The sequence below is a fragment of the Nicotiana tabacum genome, chromosome 8 (assembly GCF_000715075.1).
Source record: "Nicotiana tabacum cultivar K326 chromosome 8, ASM71507v2, whole genome shotgun sequence".
NCBI lineage: Eukaryota > Viridiplantae > Streptophyta > Magnoliopsida > Solanales > Solanaceae > Nicotiana > Nicotiana tabacum.
The window spans coordinates 146,223,868-146,243,580 of record NC_134087.1 but is presented as its reverse complement, the minus strand read 5'-3'; positions in this window follow the sequence as shown (position 1 = coordinate 146,243,580).

Here is a 19,713-nt window from a genome sequence, read left to right as displayed (position 1 = left end):
GTACTTTGAATGTCGTTAGCGCGTACGCACCACAAGCAGGCTTGGATGAGGATATTAAAAGGCAATTTTGGGAGGGGTTGGATGAGATTGTTCGTAGTATACCGCCTTCTGAGAGGTTATTCATAGGAGGAGATTTCAATGGTCATATTGGGTTATCTGCAGGTGGGTACACTGAGGTGCATGGCGGATTTGGTTTCGGAGAGCGGAACGGAGGGGGCATTGCGCTGTTGGACTTTTCCAAGGCTTTCGATCTAGTCATTGCAAACTCGAGTTTTACGAAGCGGGATGAACATTTGGTTACTTACCAAAGTTCGGTGGCGAAGACTCAGATTGACTATTTCCTCCTCAGGAGATGCGACAGAAGGTTGTGCGAGGACTGCAAGGTTATCCCAGGTGAGACCCTCTCAACGCAGCATAGGCTTTTGGTGATGGACATTTGTATTAGGATAAGGAGGAAGAAGAGGTCAGTACGAGGACGCCCCAGGATTAGGTGGGGCGCCTTAACTAAGGATAAAGCTAAAGAGTTAGAAGGAAGGTTATCGGCAATGGGAGCTTGGAGAAGTAGTGGGGACGCAAGCACAATGCGGTCGACGACGGCGGACTGTATAAGAAAGGCGGCGAGAGAGGTGTTAGGGATATCTACGGGACACTACGGTGGACACAAAGGAGATTGGTGGTGGAATGCAGTTGTCCAAGGTAAGGTGGAAGCAAAGAAGGCGGCTTACCTAAGGTTAGTAGGGAGCACTGACGAGGAGGAGAAGAGAGAGAACAGTCAAAGGTATAAGGTAGCTAGGAAGGAGGCGAAGATGGCAGTGACGGAGGCTAAGACGACAACTTTTGCTCGTTTGTATGAGGAACTAAGGAACAAAGGTGGGGAGAAGAAGTTATTCCGACTCGCTAAGGCGAGAGAGAGGACAACTCGGGATCTGGACCAAGTGAGGTGCATAAAAGATGATGACGGCAAAGTTTTGATGGGAGATTACCAGATTAAGAGGAGGTGGCAGACCTACTTTCATAAACTTCTAAGTGAAGAAGGGGATCAGGATATTATACTTGGGGAAATGAGGAATGCCGACAGTCACCATGAATTAAGTAATTGTAAGGACATTGAGATCGATGAAGTCATGGAGGCAATGCGTAAGATGAGAAGGGGTAGAGCTACCGGGCCAGACGAAATTCCGGTTGAACTGTGGAGGTGTGTGGGTAGAGCAGGCTTGGAATGGCTTACTGCATTGTTTAGTGTTATATTCAAGACTAATAGAATGCCTGAAGAGTGGAGGTGGAGTACAATGGTCCCGCTGTATAAGAACAAAGGTGATGTCCAGAGCTGTAACAACTATAGGGGCATCAAATTATTAAGTCATACCATGAAAGTTTGGGAGAGAGTGGTAGAAATGAGAGTGCGAAGGACGGTGTCTATTTCAGACAACCAGTTCGGGTTCATGCCGGGACGATCTACCATAGAAGCTATCCACCTTATTAGGAGGATGGTGGAACAGTACAGAGATAAGAAGAAGGATCTCCACATGGTGTTTATTGATATGGAGAAAGCGTACGATAAGGTTCCTAGGAAGGTCTTATGGAGCTGCTTAGAGGATAAAGGGGTCCCGAGTAACTATATTAGGGTGATTAAAGACATGTATGATGGAGCTAAGACTCGGGTTAGGACAGTAGGAGGCGACTCTGAACACTTTCCAGTTATTACGGGGTTGCACCAAGGGTCTGCGCTCAGCCCATTCCTATTTGCCCTGGTGATGGATGCACTGACTCATCATATTCAAGGGGAGGTTCCATGGTGCATGCTATTTGCTGATGACATTATTCTAATTGACGAGACAAGAGGCGGCGTCAACGAGAAGCTAGAGATTTGGAGACATGCTCTTGAGTCTAAAGGTTTCAAGTTGAGTAGGACGAAGACGGAATACCTCGAGTGCAAATTTGGAGTTGAGCCGACGGAAGCGGGAGTTGAAGTGAGGCTTGATTCTCAAGTCATTCCCAAGAGAGGTAGTTTCAAGTACCTTGGATCGGTTATTCAGGGGATCGGGGAGATTGACGAGGATTTCACACACCGTATAGGGGTGGGGTGGATGAAGTAGAGGTTAGCGTCGGGAGTCTTGTGTGACAAGAAAGTACCACCGTTACTTAAAGGTAAGTTTTATAGAGCAGTGGTTAGGCCTGCCATATTGTATGGAACTGAATGTTGGCCGGTAAAGAACCCACACATCCAGAAGATGAGAGTAGCAGAGATGAGGATGTTGAGGTGGATGTGCGGGCATACAAGGATGGATAAGATTAGGAATGAAGATATTCGAGAGAAGGTGGGTGTGGCCCCCATGGAGGACAAGATGCGGGAAGTAAGACTCAGATGGTTCGGGCACATTCAGAGGAGGAGCACTGATGCACAGGTGAGGAGGTGTGAGCGACTGGCTGTAGTGGGCACGCGGAGAAGTAGAGGAAGACCTAAGAAGTATTGGGGAGAGGTGATCAGACAAGACATGGCGCGACTTAGGATTACTGAGGACATGGCCCTTGATAGGGAATTATGGAGGTCGAGCATTAAGGTTGTAGGTTAGGGAAAAGTGTGAATATTTCTACAGCACAATAGAGGGAGACTATCCAGTTAGGAGTTAGACTAGGAATGTCATTGGTCGTCTATCGATGCGGGTTACCTTCTAGTTGTACTATACCAGCCATCTATTTCGTAGTTCGTATTTCGTATCCTGTATTTCATATTTCATATCTCTTATATATTGTTGTTATTTTTATTACGCATTTTTATGGTACTAATATATCATCTCCTGTTGCCTTTTTGAGCCGAGGGTCTCCTGGAAACAGCCTCTCTACCCTTCGGGGTAGGGGTAATGTCTGCGTACATATTACCCTCCCCAGACCCCACTTGTGGGATTATACTGGGTCGTTGTTGTTGTTGTTGTTGTAAAAGATAAAGAAAAAAAATCAAGTTAAGCACTAAATACAGGATACTATTCTATCTTGAATTCAAAGAGGAAAAGAATAAAAGGAAAAAAAAGCTCTGTTATTTGGGCTCGAACCCAGGTCGTGTAACTAGTAAGGCATTAAATGCCGAATGCTCAACCAGTGGAGCAATGCGTCTTTTGTTTAAGGGGGCACATCAAAATTATTTAATCAGTGTCATATATACAAATACATATACACGATTTTTGCCGAGGCTAACGGGTTCCGGTGACCCCTTTACGCTTCATGTAGGTCCGCCTCTCTCTCTATCTCTCTCTCTATATATTATATCTGATCGGGATACCTCGGCACGATGAAGACTGGCCCATTTGTTTCGGGGTACCGCCGTTGTCACGGAGCATGGGAAGGACGCGCGGCGATTACCCCGAAAACTTTCGCTTGCTTGGAGGCATCTGGAGGTTCACGCAACACAACCGGCGAGCAGAGCCAAGCCCAACCATTACAGTCAGGAGACGCGTGGGCGTGACGTCCTGGAAGCGGACGTGTAAAGCATATCGCTTTTTGCATATCACTTATCCCGGTCACCCCTTCCATCCATAGAAGGTAAGTTCAAAGCCTAATTATTTCCTTTTCTACTTATTTACATCCTCACTTGAATAAGACAAAAGCTTTCGAACTTACAGCCACTACCCCAAACATCTTTCTATGACACCCTGCCCGACATCGTCACGAGTAAGCCCCCTTTCCTTTTTTTTATTTTTATTTTTTATGTTTTTCAATCGCCTTTGTTTATTGTGAATCCGTTCGATATATATGCCTTCACTCGGGCCTCAAAAAAGCAGAGAAATGTTGAAGTGACGTCCAAGCCCGTGGTCGCAATGCCGCCTCCACGCAAGCCCTTTGCGCCTGTACCCTATAGAAATGCCTATAGATGAGGTAGGCGAGGGTACTTAATTATTTAAGTAAGAGTTTTATTTTCAAAAAGTTAAAAAGTCATCAATATTTAATTATGAATCTCTGTGTTTGTACAATTAGTGTTGGCTTTTACGAACATCTTTTTCTCTCTTTCGTTATATCAAAATATTTTATTTTATTCTTTCTTCTATAACTTAAACAAAAAATTCAAACTATTTTTTTTCCCGAAAACTACAAACTGCTACAAGATTTGTAGCTTATAATAAGCATCACTACAAGAAATTATCATATAAGAAGATCGAAAGTAATTTTTTTCCTAAATAACTAAGGAATGACTTTAATAATCAAAGTTTTAGTTAACTTTAAAATCCTAAATATTAGAAAATAATTAAATGGCTATTCCTATATATTAGAAAAAAAGTCAAATGACTAAAATACCCGGTTCATCAAATCCATAAACGCCGCCGGGGCATTGGTCAAGCCAAAAGACATCAGCCAAATCTAGTCTGGAAAGCCATCTTCAGAACATCCGAAACACGAATCTGTAGCTGATGATACCTAGATCTCAAGTCGATATTAGAGAACACCCTGGCACCCTGCAACTGGTCAAACAAATCATCAAGGCGCAACAACGGGTATTTATTCTTGATGGTGACTTTGTTCGAGTACATAATTTCAAGAAAATAACATGAATATTAGTATTAATTAATTTGATTGTGTGATGAAATAAAAAGGAATTTATAAATTCTTGAAAACGATAAATAACAATATGAAATAGAGGAAGAAACGCTGAAAGGCCAAACAACGATTAAAATAAATAATGAAGTCCTAAAAATTAATTGTAATTATAGTTTTGTCGAACATCGAATTTACTTACAAAGAGTAAGAAAGTCAATCAATATTTTGTGTTGAAGTTTTGTACTTATGTATTTTGTCGAACATCAAATTTGAGTTTTGATTGCTAATTGTAATTTAAACTATACATAAAAATGAACTTACTATAAAATCAACCTTTATAGCTTACCATCTTATGCGATTTCAAATTTTGAATAATTGAAAATTATATATAGTTCAAATAATTAAAAAAATATTTAATAGCCAAAACTTCAGCTAATTTAAAAGTCAAATATAACTCTAAAAACTAAACGATAACTTTGTCTAACGTGAAATTTATTCCTAAAGGCAAAAAATAGTGAGAATATTTCGTATAAAACTTTTGTGCTTTTAGAATAACAGACATATAGGTAGCTAAATTGATAAAGATAAATATAGATGACAAGTAGGTTAAACATAAAAAAATGATTTTTTATACTAATATTACAAAATAGCCTTTTTATACTTATCCACCATTTACCTCACTAAAAAATAGTTGTAGGAAATAAAAAGAACCTTAAAATTTGGCTAATCCGCTCAAGGGTGATGTCTCTGTTTTGGATATTCTAGGTGATTTTAGCATATAATTGATCAATACATATAGGTTAGACAATTATTAATTTAATTCTTGCATTATAATTTCTGTCTTATATATATAATTATTGTATTATAATTCCTACATTATAATCTTCGAATATAACTAATTCGTATAATTACTTGCTTCTAAATCAAACGACCCTTAAGAGTTATGACAACTTTAAAAATAATTTTACTAATATGATGAATTTGTAAATGAATTGAATCTTTTGCTAAATAGTTCATTCAAAGACTTACTTGTTTGTCAGCAATATTAAAAAGAAATAATTTTTTTGTTCAAACTCTTAATATTAGCGTATCCCAAATTTTAATTATTTAAGTAAGATTTTTATTTTCAAAAAGTTAAAAAGTCATCAATATTTAATTATGAATCTCTGTGTTTGTACAATTAGTATTGTTGGCTTTTACGAACATCTTTTTCTCTCTTTCGTTATATAAAAAATATTTTATTTTATTATTTCTTCTATAACTTAAACAAAAAATTCAAACTATTTTTTTTTCCCGAAAACTACAAACTGCTACAAGATTTGTAGCTTATAATAAGCATCACTACACGAAATTATCATATAAGAAGATCGAAAGTAATTTTTTTTCTAAATATTAGGAGTTTTTATGCAGTTCAACTAAGGAATGACTTTATTAATCAAAGTTTTAGTTAATTTTAAAATCCTAAATATTAGAAAATAATTAAATGGCTATTCCTATATATTAGAAAAAAAGTCAAATGACTAAAATACCCGGTTCATCAAATCCATAAACGCCGCCGGGGCATTGGTCAAGCCAAAAGACATCAGCCAAATCTAGTCTGGAAAGCCATCTTCAGAACATCCGAAACACGAATCTGTAGCTGATGATACCTAGATCTCAAGTCGATATTAGAGAACACCCTGGCACCCTGCAACTGGTCAAACAAATCATCAAGGCGCAACAACGGGTATTTATTCTTGATGGTGACTTTGTTCATCTAGAGGTAATCAATGCATATCTGTATACTCCCATCCTTCTTCTTCACAAACAATACTGGTGCACCCCAAGGTGACATACCGGGTCTAATGAACCCTTTCTCAAGCAACTCATAAAGCTGCTCCTTCAACTCTCTCAGCTCTTTGGGAGCCATACGATAAGACGAAGTAGAAATAGGTTGGGTGCCTGGCACCAAATCAATGCCGAAATTGATATCCCGATCCGACAGCATACCTGGTAGATCAACAGAAAATACATCGAAAAATTCTCGTACTACCGATATTGAATCGAAAAACTCTTGTATCCCGAACAAAGGCCAAATAGACTAAACAACCCTTCTCGACTATATGTCGATCCTTCAAGAAAGAAAGAACCTGGCTGGAAGTACCAACAGACGAAGCCCTCCACTCTAATCTGGGCAACTCAGGCATCGCCAAGGTAACAATATTGGCATAGCAATCAAGAATTTCATGGTACAGGGACAATCAGTCCATGCCCAAGATAACCTCGAAATCAACCATATTGAGCAATAGAAGATCCGCTTTGGTCTCATATCCACAGAAAGTCAACCCACAGGACCGGTAGACCCGATCCATGATAACAAAATTACCTACTGGCATGGACACATATACAGAACGCCCAAAAACTTGCGAGATACATCCAAATAAATAGCAAATAGAAAAGAAACATAGGAGTAAGTAGACCCTGGATAAAATAATACCGAGGCATCCCTACGGCAGACAAAAATAATACCTGTGATCACTACATTGGAGGCGACTGCCTCTGGCCTAGCAGGGAAAGCATAGAATATAGCCGGAGTGCCACTTGACTAGCCTCCACCTCTAGGGAGACCTCTACCGCTCAGGCTCCAGGGCATGCCGCTGCCGTTTGTCAGACCCTAGGTGCACTACCTGCGGGCGGGGACCAGCCAGTTGCAGCAGCTGTGCCAGGGTCAGTACCAGTCACTACCGTTGATCAGTAGAAGCGGCCGCACAGATGGACTATACTTCTCCCCCTAACTTTGGGGGTGAGCGGTCAGAGATGCCCAAAATTTCACTGACCAGTGCAAGGATAGGCTATGGAACATGAGGATATTGGAGTCCAGCGGGGTGGACTTTACCACCTTTCAGCTTGAGGGCAAGGCCCGCAGATGGTGAAGAAAGAGAAGTTTTCTAACACCATATAGCCTCTCGAAGATAAGTACGGACAAATCCACATCGATCCGCTATACTCTACTAGGCCTGCTCATGATTCGTGAGACCTATGTGAACCTAAAGCTCTGATACCAAGCTCTCCCGATCCAAAATCTATAATAGGTCACGATGGCACCTAACGCCACCGTTAGACAAGCCCATAAGTGAATCTATAATTTAATTACCCCTTTTAATATTTAAAACAAAAGTTTCCTTTTTAAAAGAACAAAATAAGTAAGATCTCATGCAACTGTACATACTCTTTTCTCAACAAAATACCAGCGTGAGAATTACATCAACTGTAGTGACAATAATGATAAGTACAACAGTACATAAATACTAAAAGTCCCCAAAACCCGGTGCCTAAGTGTATGAGCAATCTAGAGATTATACAAAACTAATACAACTACTATCTGAAGGGTAATAGAAATAAATAATAAACACGGTAGAGGGAGACTCCGGTGATGCAGATCGTAGCAAGGCAAGAAAATCACCAATAAGTCTTCGTAGTAGTGTGGCTATGCGCCCGTGTGACCACTAGTAGTACCTGTCTCAATACCTGCATATTTAGTGCAGAAGTGTAGCATGAGTACAAAAAAATGCGTACCCAGTAAGTATGTAGTCTAACCTCGAAGAAATAGTGATAAGGGGTCAACTTGACACTTACTAGAGGTCAAACAGTAATAGAAATATATAAAGTAGACATACCGAGTGTACAACAAGTAGCAACGAAGCAAATAAAAGTAATTAGAGTAATTCCACACATGAGACTTTATCAAATCACTAAACGTGTCATAACCGGCATTGAAGGTGCTAACTCAACTGTTACCAAATCAAATCCAGTCTCAAATATTAAGAATGAAGTTGCCGAGGCAAACGGCCCGATCCCATAGGAATAGTGGTACTCAGTATTGCCGAGGCAAACGGCCCAATCCCATAAGAATAGTGTTACCATACTTCCGAGGTGAATGATCCGATCTCAAAAGAATAGAGAAATTTACCTCGCTTGCGGAAACACATGTATCAAATATTTCCCAAATTTTCCAAAGTAAGAGGCTAAGTCAGTATCTTTATTAAAATCCTCAATTTCACTCATAATCAAGAAAATTAATCCACAGGATAGACATAAATAGCACAATGAAAGGCATGTTGTGAATCTATATCTAATGTGAATCTATATTTACCCGGACATATCATGAATATAGATACGTACGAACTTTAGTCACCTCGAGCGTACGTAGATCCCCATAACAAGTAGCACACATAAATTAATACACCTAAGGGGATAAGTTCCATCTTACAAGGTTAGACAAGAGACTTACCTTGATTCCAAGTCCTCAATCCGACTCTTCAACCTCACTAGAACTCCTCAGATTATGTCAAGGACTCCGAAACTAACTAAAAGTCTTATAAACTGATAAATATATTCTCAAAAGTTCATTTAGCTATTAAACTAATTTCCCAACCAAATCCGGGAAGTCCATAAAAATCATCCCAGGCCCACGTGCCCGGATTCTGAAAATATCCAAATATAAATCTTACCCATGGCCTCACGAACTCAAATATATAATTTATTCCAGTTAGATAATCAATTTTGTGGTCAAATCTCATTTTTACCAAACCCTTGGTTCCAACAAAATCCCACAATTTTTCCCTTAATTTCATGTTAAATCTACTCATAATATGTGTATTTAACTCAAGAATTGATGGGGATCATTTACCTCTTGATATTGTTAAAAATCCCCCAAAAATGCTCTCAAAATTGCCTAGACCAAGTGAAAAATGAGAGAAAAGAGACTAAGTCCCGTATTAAAATCGCACATCAAAACCTCATTAATCAACTTCTAAGCTTCAAACTCATTTCAACCAATTCTGAACGCGTCGAAACATACTTAGACAACTCGGAATCACCCAGGCTTGGAATCCTAAACAGACCTCGATAATACCAAAGTCTACTCCAAACCAAATTTAAAAAATTATAAAACCTTCTATGAACCAACTTTCAACATTAAGCGCCGAAACACTCCGGGGTCACCCAAAACTCGATCTGAAGACACGCCCAAGTCCAAAATCATTCTACAAACCTATTGGAACAATCAAATCCCTATTCCGAGGTCTTTTACTAAAAATGTTGACCCAAGTCAAACTTGACCACCTTAGGCCACTATTTAGGAACTAAGTGTTCTGATTTTAACCCGAACTCTTCCAAACCCGAACCAACCATTCCTGCAAGCCATAAAATAGTAAAAGCACATATAGGAAGTCTTAATTAGGGGAACGGGGATCTAAGAAAGCAAAACGACTGGTCAGGTCATTACATGAGGAGGATACAACTTCGTGAACTTATCAGTCTCTTCAGCTCATCAGCTGACATCGTAGGCCTATCCTTAGGTTGCGCGGCAATAATAGGATGAACTCCCCCAACTGGTAATACTTTGGGGGTATGATAACCATAGTCCATCTACTCTGGGTACGAATAGGTAGAGTTTGCGCTCCACCCCCTGCCTGGGAAGTAGCTACTATAGTAGGAAATGCCCCGACCTAAGCCAAACTCTCTAACAAACTGACCATATGAATTGAAGCATCCTGCACAGCTGGTGAAACAAGTAAGCTGGTACCTTCGGCTAAACATAGTCATGAACCTCCTCCTCAACATGAGCTACTGGTGGCTCCACAACTACAACATGAGCATGGCCCCTAGATGCAGCGCGTGCTCTACCCCTACCTCTGCCCCGACCCCGGCCTCTCATGACCCTGGACTGGGGTACCAATTAGGAAAGATTCAGACTTAGGGATAAACAAATTTGCATGAAGGAGAATGAAATAAAGAGAAGTTTTTTGTAACAGCCTTGTAGGCTCTCGAAGATAAGTACAGACATTTTCGTACCAATTCGCAAGACTCTGCTAGACTTGCTCATGACTCATGAGACCTAAGCAACCTAGTGCTCTGAAACTAACTTGTCACGAACAAAAATCCCACCATAGGTCATGATGGCGCCTAACGCTGCATGCTAGGAAATCCAACATTTAATAGGTAGAAATGAACTTCAACAATAGTATGAAATAGTCACAACAACAGGATAACATAAATAACCGAAGTCAATAGCAACAATACAACTGAAAACCATCCCACGTTCTGGTGTCATCGAGTACAAGAGCTCTGCAAGATTTAAGTATAGAGTTTGAACCAAATACAATATTATCTGAAAGATTAAACAGTAAAATCATGAACTAAGAAAAGGTACTTCAAGGCCTACGAACGGAACAACAACTACCTCGAATCTCCAATAGGTACAAATGTTGCTCTCTAGCAGTCACCTCTATTAACAACACCTGGATCTGCACAAAAATTATAGAGTGTAGTATGAGTACAACCGACCCCATATACCCAATAAGTAACAAGCTTAACCTCGAGCTAAAAGGAGTGACGAGCTTGGAAAGGTCCAACATTCATTTTCAATAGCCAATAATAACAAAAGAAAAACTAGCTCAAGTAATATCAAGTTCAACCTTTTCACCATAAGAGGAGAAATAAGCATGTTTTTCAAGTATAACAGTTAAGGCATAAATCTTTCCACAACAACACCTAGACAAGGATTTAACAACTTAACTTTAATTCCAAGTCTTAAACATCAAATAGAGACATCAAGTACCAATTAACATGAGGAAAGAAATACAACCCTATGCATGTATGACAAGTATACATTCCAAAATCCATGACATCGTAGTTTAATCATTAAGTATACTGAATTTTAGCTCATGTATGGTTCCTGACACAAGTACCCATCAATCATCATATACATACACACTCTCACTCAGCACTGTACGGGTGCCTAACATAAGTCCCTCACCAAGCACGTATCAAGTGCTTGCACTGACAAAGCTCAAAGTAACATGCGTTATCATCTGACTCCAGAGGGGTGATTGGACCAAAAGTCAACAATCATCATTACTCAGCCCAAATAGGCCTGGTGCACGTGTCACCTCACTATCAATACCATACAACCCAATATGGGTCCTGGCATACGCATAACCTCATTAACAATATCAACATGGCTCTGTGCCCAAGTTTAGTCATTAATCCTCTCAAATCTCAATATGCCAACATCTCACAGTGTCAAAGTGAATATATCGCACGAATTATACCAACGTACCACCAGTCTGCTCAAACCCGTGTCACACAACTAAGGCCACTAAAAACATGTGAGATAAAAGGTACAAATATGGTGATGTAATACGTGGATATAATATCATGACTAAAAAATATGACTACAATCAAGGTAAATATCTTAACATAGCAAAATAGCTCTATCATGTCTCAAACAGATAGCTTAGATATGGTTTCTAGCATGAATAATAGCTTAAGTAGCCATATAGGTGGAGAAAATATGGTTACAAAGAGGCATGATAGAAAAACAAGGCACATATAGCCTAAACTCTACTCTAATAAGGAATAACCACTATGCACGCGTGTACGATCCTCACTCGCATGTGCGTCACTCCGAACATACAACAAATATCACAGCCAACGAGGAAATAACCTTCAAACCAAGCCTAGGCAACATACTTACCTCAAAGCGCGAGAATCAATACTCCAAAAATCCCCTGCCTCTAAAATCGGCTTCCGAACGCGTCAAATCTAGCCAAAATCAACTCAAGGCAAAGGCATAGGAATCAATTCTAAATAATAAAGCTTCGATATTTATCAATTCCCAAAAAATAAACAAAAGTCAACCTACGCCCACATAGTCAAAACCCGAGTCAGGGGATAAATACGGACTACCCATAATCCCACGAGCCCAAATATGTGATTAGATTACAATTCCAATTCGACCTTTAAATCCTCAATTTTATCTCTCTTAAGTTGTTGGAAAACCCTCAATTTTCCCTTTTAAATCCCATAATGTATGTGTGATAATCAATGGGAAACAAGATACAATATCAAAATCAAATAAAATTACTTACTCTCAAAGAGGTGATGAAATTCTCCCCAAAATTTGCCTCTAGCCGAGCTCCAAAACTCCAAATAATAAAAAATAGATCAAACCCTCATTTTTAATCTTAGCACATCGATTATCACTTCTACAAGCCCAACTATCGCTTTTGCGACACCGTATCTGTAGAAAAACCTCGTAGATGCGAAACCAAATTAACACTGACATATCGCTTCTGCAGACTTCCCCCATGCTCCTACAACTTTGCACCTGGGGTGAAAGTTCCGCAGGTGCGACACACCAGAACCAGACCTGCCAACCAATTTGCAAATGGTCGAAAATACATTAGAAACACCCTTGACCCCCTCCCCCGAGACCCCATCCAATCATACCAACAAGTTCTAGATATAAAATAGACCCACTCGAGGTTCAAATCATACAAATTAACATCAAAATCATAAATCACACTTCAATTCAAACTTAATGAACGAATCAAACTTCCAACTTCCAAAATGCCGAACCACGTCTAACCTATTCAAAATGACCCCAAATTTTGCGCACAAGTCATTAATCATCGCACGAGCATATCCCAAGCCTCAGAATCCCAAATTGAACTTGATAACCACAAAATCAACTATGAATCAAACTTATCAATTCTCCAAACCTTCATATTTGCAACTTTTGACAATTAAAGCCAAAACATCCTAAAAACCTCCAAATCTCAATCTGGACATACTCCTAAGTTAAAAATCACCATACGAACCTATTAAAATCATTAAAATACCATTTCGAGGTTGTTTACTCAAAAGTCAAACTTTGGTCAACTCTTATAACTTATGTTCCAACAATGGAACTAAGTGTTCCATTTCACTCCAAAGCCTTCTTGAAACCAAACCAACTATTCAAGCAAGTCATAAAATAACAATCAAACATATAGAAGTATCAAATGGGGAAACAAGAATCAAATACACAAAATGACTGGGCAAGTTGTTACAATGAAAATTAGAATATCTCTTTTGATGTACCTTATCTGGAAGGGCCAGGAGAGTGGGAAATACCATGGTTGATGTTAACAACCTCAGGGAAGTTTCAGCGAGTAGTTCTTGGGATTATATTAGGCATAGGACCATTGTGCAAGTTCACTACAAGAACATGTTTACTAAAAGAGTTCCTTTTAAGATTTTCCTTCTTTCTTGGCACTTTGGAAGTTTAAGTTGCTTACTGATGATATTGTTATGAGAATGGGGTTTCAGATTATATCCAAATATTGGTGTTGAACTAATCCTCAAAGGAAAACAATTTCATGTGTTTTTTACTAGTGAACTAGTACAGAAGGTGTGGAAACATCTTGGTAAAGATGCAGGAATACATGGTTTTATGGTTCAATTGCATAATGTAATAAGATTATGGTGGGAAGCTCGAAGTCCCTTTACAAAGATGTTCCAGCTATGATTGTATGTCAAATTTAGAAGTTGTGAAAAACTGTGAAACATGGGTGTATACAGTTAAAACCGAGCCCACCCAATTTTACTGATTAATCGAGCCAGCGGGATGGATCGAGGACCGACCCTGTAGTATATCAGACCGAGACTTGAGGATAAGGTATCGAGTTTGGGATTCAAAGTACCTATTGAGATCGAGACCAAACGGGATAGACATCGAACAAGATCGAAGATAGCCTAATAACGGAAAAGCGAGATATCCACGACTGGTCGAGGATCATGGTGAAAATCCAGTCGGATCAAATCAACTACGGGTGTTTCGCTAATCATGGGATTTCCTTCTATAATTAGACTTGTACCATAAGTGGAATTCCTCTACTATATAAAGGGGGATTCAAATTTGTAACCATCTTACATGGACGCATATCAAAGCAATACAATACTCTTTTCTCTTATACTCTCTTGTTCATCAGTTTGTTTCATAACTCTACTCTCACTCACTCAGTTCGAGAGGGCAACCTAGCTCAAAGGCTGAATTGCATTTTAATACTGGTTTGCTTTACTTTGTTGTTAATTTCTTCTATTAATCATCATATTTATCAATTGGTGTTAGGTGAAATTACATATCCATAAAACCACTTATAAGTTTAATTGTTATCCGATTTTAAGGGTAAATAGTTTGGTGCCCACCGTGGGGCTAAGGATAATAGTGATTGCCTAGTACAATTTTTGTAACACACACTGCTTTATGTTTGTTCTCGTAAGTGTCTTTGATTTCAGGAATCAACATGTCAAACTCTCAAGTAGCACCCACTCACATAGACAACAACCTTGGTTTTCATAGCGAGAATGAAAACATAGCCACCAGGGAAATGGAGTACCTCCAGTCAACCCCGACGGACTGCCGACCATAGACCCAGTCGATGTCAGCTCCCATATTGCTATTAATAGGAATTTGGGTGTCTACCCTGAAAATAGCATCTGCAGGAACGCTCGAACAGCCGATCGGAACACACAGAGTGGTGAAGAAGGCAGAATTAGCTTTTGAATGATATTCAAGATATTGCAGACTCAACAAGATGTAATAGCGCAACTCCAAAATCAGAATCGTGCACCAAGAAGGATCGAGCTCGAGCCATCACTAGAGGTTGTTCATAGAGCCGAATAGGTGCCAAAGAGATTGAATGAAGGAGAATCGGAGACTAATCCCGCTATCGTAAAAATGCTCGAGGAACTTGAAACAGATCGGGACAAGGGAAAAGAAGATCGAGGAAAATGACAAGAAGGTGAAAACTTATAATTCCAGGGTCAACCAAATCCCAGGGGAACCACCGATATTGAAAGGAATAGATTCTAAAAAGTTTGTGCAAAGACCCTTCCCCTCGAGTGCGGCTCCGAAGCCAATCCATAAGAAGTTCTGTATGCCCGAGATTCCTAAGTATAATGGGACGATCGATCCGAATGAACACGTCACCTCGTATATGTGCGCCATAATAGGAAATTACTTGGAAGATGACGAAATTGAATCTGTACTGCTGAAGACGTTTGGGGAAACTCTATCGAAGGGTGCCATAATATGGTATCATAACCTACCGCCTAATTCTATTGATTCGTTTGCTATGCTTGCGGATTCATTTGTAAAGGCACATGCCAGAGCCATTAAAGTTTCAACAAGGAAGTCAGACCTTTTTAAGGTAAAGGAGAAAGGTAACGAGATGCTCAGGGGATTCGTATTTCGGTTCCAAGAGGAGAGAATGGATTTGCCTCCGGTCATCGATGATTGGGCTGCTCAAGCTTTCACTCAAGGTCTCAACACTCGGATTTCCATGCAGTTAAACCAAAGTTTTGTCGAGTACCCAACTGTCACTTGGGCCGACGTACATAATCTATATCAATCGAAGATTAGGGTCGAGGATGATCAACTGGGACCCCTTATGGGCCCGTTTATCCTAACATGTCCATGAATAGGATCAAAAGGGACATCGATCGAGAGCCAATGATGAATAGAGATCGATATCAACCATACAACGGAGACCATAGAGGCAACAGGTCTGGGCGAAGCTTCGTACAAAACGAGAGGAGAAATGATCGAGGTCAAAATTCACGAGGACTTGGTGCTGAGGAAGATCACGTTAAACATCCAAAATCTGAATGAAGGTATGACCCCATTCCAATTCTTTCTATTTTTTTGACTAACACTTGCAGGTTATCGACAAGGAGCGACACGAAGCTTTGGATCTTAAAGCACGTGTTGCACTCTTTTTCCCTTAGGCCAGTATTTGTCCCAAATGGGTTTTTTCCAGCGAGGTTTTTTAACGAGGCAACCATTGTTCGTGCTAACTTATAGCAATTCAATAGTATTCGAGGTTCCCTACAATAAACCTCGAATACTTGGGGGCATTGCCCTTGAATGTCAACGTTATTGCAAGAAAATTACTTCGCAATAGTGGGGTCTCAATAGGAAAATGTTGTAAGGGTCAAACAGTCGAATGGACCGGGCCCATATAGGTTACTCGAGCCCTAACATCCATGTACGCATGTATAATCATCTATTGAGAGAAGTATTTTTCCTTGCCGATATCTCATGCCTTAGAAAAATTTTCTACTTTACAATTTCATACTCTTGATCTATTGTATAAATAGGCTTAAGGGACGGTCATGACGAATGTTCAAACGACTAACCCCACACTTGGGTACTGCCGTTCGAAAAACAAACGAAATCGAATTATTAAAACTTCAAGATCATAAGACCTTAAAGGCGACCTTCGATTTTTACAGGCCACGGCCACCCCACTTGGGGACTAATACTTCGGGCAAGCTCGAGGTGAAATGCAAAATGAGCCTAAAGGGCAAGTTCCGAACTAAAGAGGCTACTACCAAATTAACACGGATCGGAGACGTCCGAAATCTGTAACAAATACAAAGGCCTAAGGCCCACTCTAACTTCGAGTTTGAGGCTTCATCCTCACTCGACTACTAAGCCCAAGGGATACCCGAGTTTGAATAAATTCTCACTCGGGGACAATCCTTCGAGCCCAAGGGCCATCTTATCTCAAGTTCGAGCATGTCCTCACTCAACCATAAAGCCTAAGGGCTATTTTCATTACAAGCTCGAGCAAGTACTCACTCGAATAATAAGCCCAAAGGCTACCCAAGTTCGAATAAACTCTCACTCGGGGACTATCTATCAAGCCTAAGGGCTACTTTTACTTTGAGTTCGAGCAAATCCTCACTCTACTGTTAATCCTAAGAGCTACTTAAACTCAAGTTCAAATAGTCATTCGGGGTCCATCGATCAAAAATGGTCGAGGGCAGTACTTGTTGTTGGTCATTACCATCTCATACTCTGGACCTTCAAAAGCAATTTTATGTTAAGGCGCTTTGACCTGTACAAAAGGATAACTGATTCAGAAGCCATGGAAGGGAAAAAGCTTTATATATTTGTCAAACCCTTTTTACAAAGGCTATAGGTCCCGATCAAGAATTCTTTAAAAGGGCATATCAACCTCAAGATAAAAGAAAAAATTACGAAAAGCACGAAGCCTAGGCAGCACGATCCTTATCGATAGAAGTACTTTTTCCCTCAGAATCTTCCCCACTGCCAGACTTACTAGAGTTCTCGGTATCTTCCTTGGGAAAGGCCAGCTTCCAAGCTTTTGTTTCCTATGTCACTTCCATCACGGTAATGACGTCATGGCAAATCGGGGTAAAGGTCGAGGACTCAATTCGTTTCTTGTCGTTATTCTCCAAAAAATGAGGGGAGTATCTGTATACAGTTAAAACCGGGCCCGTACGATTTTACTAATTAAACAAGACCAGGAGGATGGATCGAGGAGCGGCCCTGTAGTATATCAGACATAGACTTGAGGATAAGGTACCAAGTTTGGGATTTGAAGTACCTGTCGAGATCGAGATTAGTAATGATCGAGACCAAACGGGATAAACATCGAACAAGACCCAAGATAGAATAGTAACAAAAAAGCGAGATATCCGCAACTGGTCGAGGATCATGACAAAAATCTCGGAATGGATCAAATCAAGTACGGGTGTTTCGCTAATCATGGGATTTGCTTCTATAATTAGACTTGTACCATAAGTGGAATCTCTACTATATAAAGGGGGTTTCTAATCACTTGTAACCATCTTACATGGATGCATATCAAAGCAATACAATACTCTTTTCTCTTATACTTTCTTGTTCATCAGTTTGTTTCATAACTCTACTCTCACTCACTCAGTTTGAAGGCAACCTAGCTCGAGGGCTGAATTGCATTTCAATACTTGTTTGCTTTACTTCGTTGTTTATTTCTACTATTAATCATCATATTTATCAATTGGTGCCAGGTGAAGTTACATATCCTTAAATCACTTATAAGTTTAATTGTTATCAAGTTTTAAGGGTAAACAATGGGGTACAGTGTCATTTAAGAGAGTAATTCATGAGATCAATAATAATCTATATTACTTTGCACGGTTAAGGTATCCACGACTTCATAATGCTGGAGGAAACGTGGTAGCTGCTTGAAACTCACATAAAAGGCTTGTAGTTCTTTGGCACTAATTGTACTCCCCAATTTGACATTCAATGGGGAGGCAGTTAGAGGCAGCCACAGTGATTATATTCCATCATGTACTAGTTTAGTAGTTAGATAGTTATTTTGCATGTTTTATATTCCATCATGTACTAGTTTAGTAGTTAGGTAGTTAGAGGCCGCCACATTGATTTTACTGGATATTTTTATTTTATTATTAATATAAATAGCCTTTAGGCATTCTGTCTAGTGGTGTATTCGCTTAAGGAAAGGATTAACTAGGACAGAAATAAAACATTGGACCAAATTTTTCTCTAGTGTCAAGGTAATAATTGCGGCCGATCGTTTCGAGAGTTATAGCCCCGTTCCCCCATTTCCTGCTTCTTTTGTGTTCTTCAACTATATTTTGACTTACCAGGTTAGTTGATTCGGGTCCGGAGTGGTTTTGGAGTAAATTGAGACACTTAGTCTCTTTTGTGAAGGCTTAAGTTGGGAAAGTTGACCGGATTTTGACTTATGTGTAAACGACCTCATATTTGAATTTTGATGGTTTTGTTAGCTCCAATAGGTGATTTTGGACTTAGGAGCGCGTCCGGAATGTAATTTGGAGGTCCGCAATAGAATTATGCATGAATTGGCAAAAGTTGGAATTTTGGCGATTTTGGTAGGCAGTGGAAATTTGGATATTGGGGTAGAAATGGAATTCCAGAAGTTGGAGTAGGTTTGTGGTGTCATTTTTGACTTGTGTACAAAATTTGAGGCCATTCGGACGTGATTTGATAGGTTTTGGCGTCGTTTGTGAAATTTGAAAGTTTAAAAGTTCTTAGGCTTGAATCCGGGGGTAATTTGGCATTTTGATATTGTTTTGGGTGATTCTAAGGCTCAACTAAGTTTGTATAATGTTATGGGATGTTATGGTATATTTGGTTGAGGTCTCGAGGGCCTTGAGTTGATTTCAGATGGTTAACGGAACACGATTGTAGTTTAAAGGATTGCTGAAGTGGTCTGGTTCTGGTGTTTTCTCACCTGTGGTGGGGAGCCCGCAGGTGAGGACCAAAGAAGCGAAGAGAGGCTCGCAGATGCGGGCAGGAGTGGTTTGGACAGGAAGCACAGGGGCGAGATTTGGACCGCACCTGCGAGATCGCAGATGCGGTATTGGACCGCAGATGCGGATTTTAAGGGAGCAAGCGGGCTCCGCACATGCGATGAGAAATCCATAGGAGCGGCATCGCAGAATCGGGATGTGGACCACAGGTGCGGTTCCACTGGGCAGAAAGTATATAAGGAAGACTTCGCAAATTTTGCTCATTTCCACCATTTTTGAAGACGG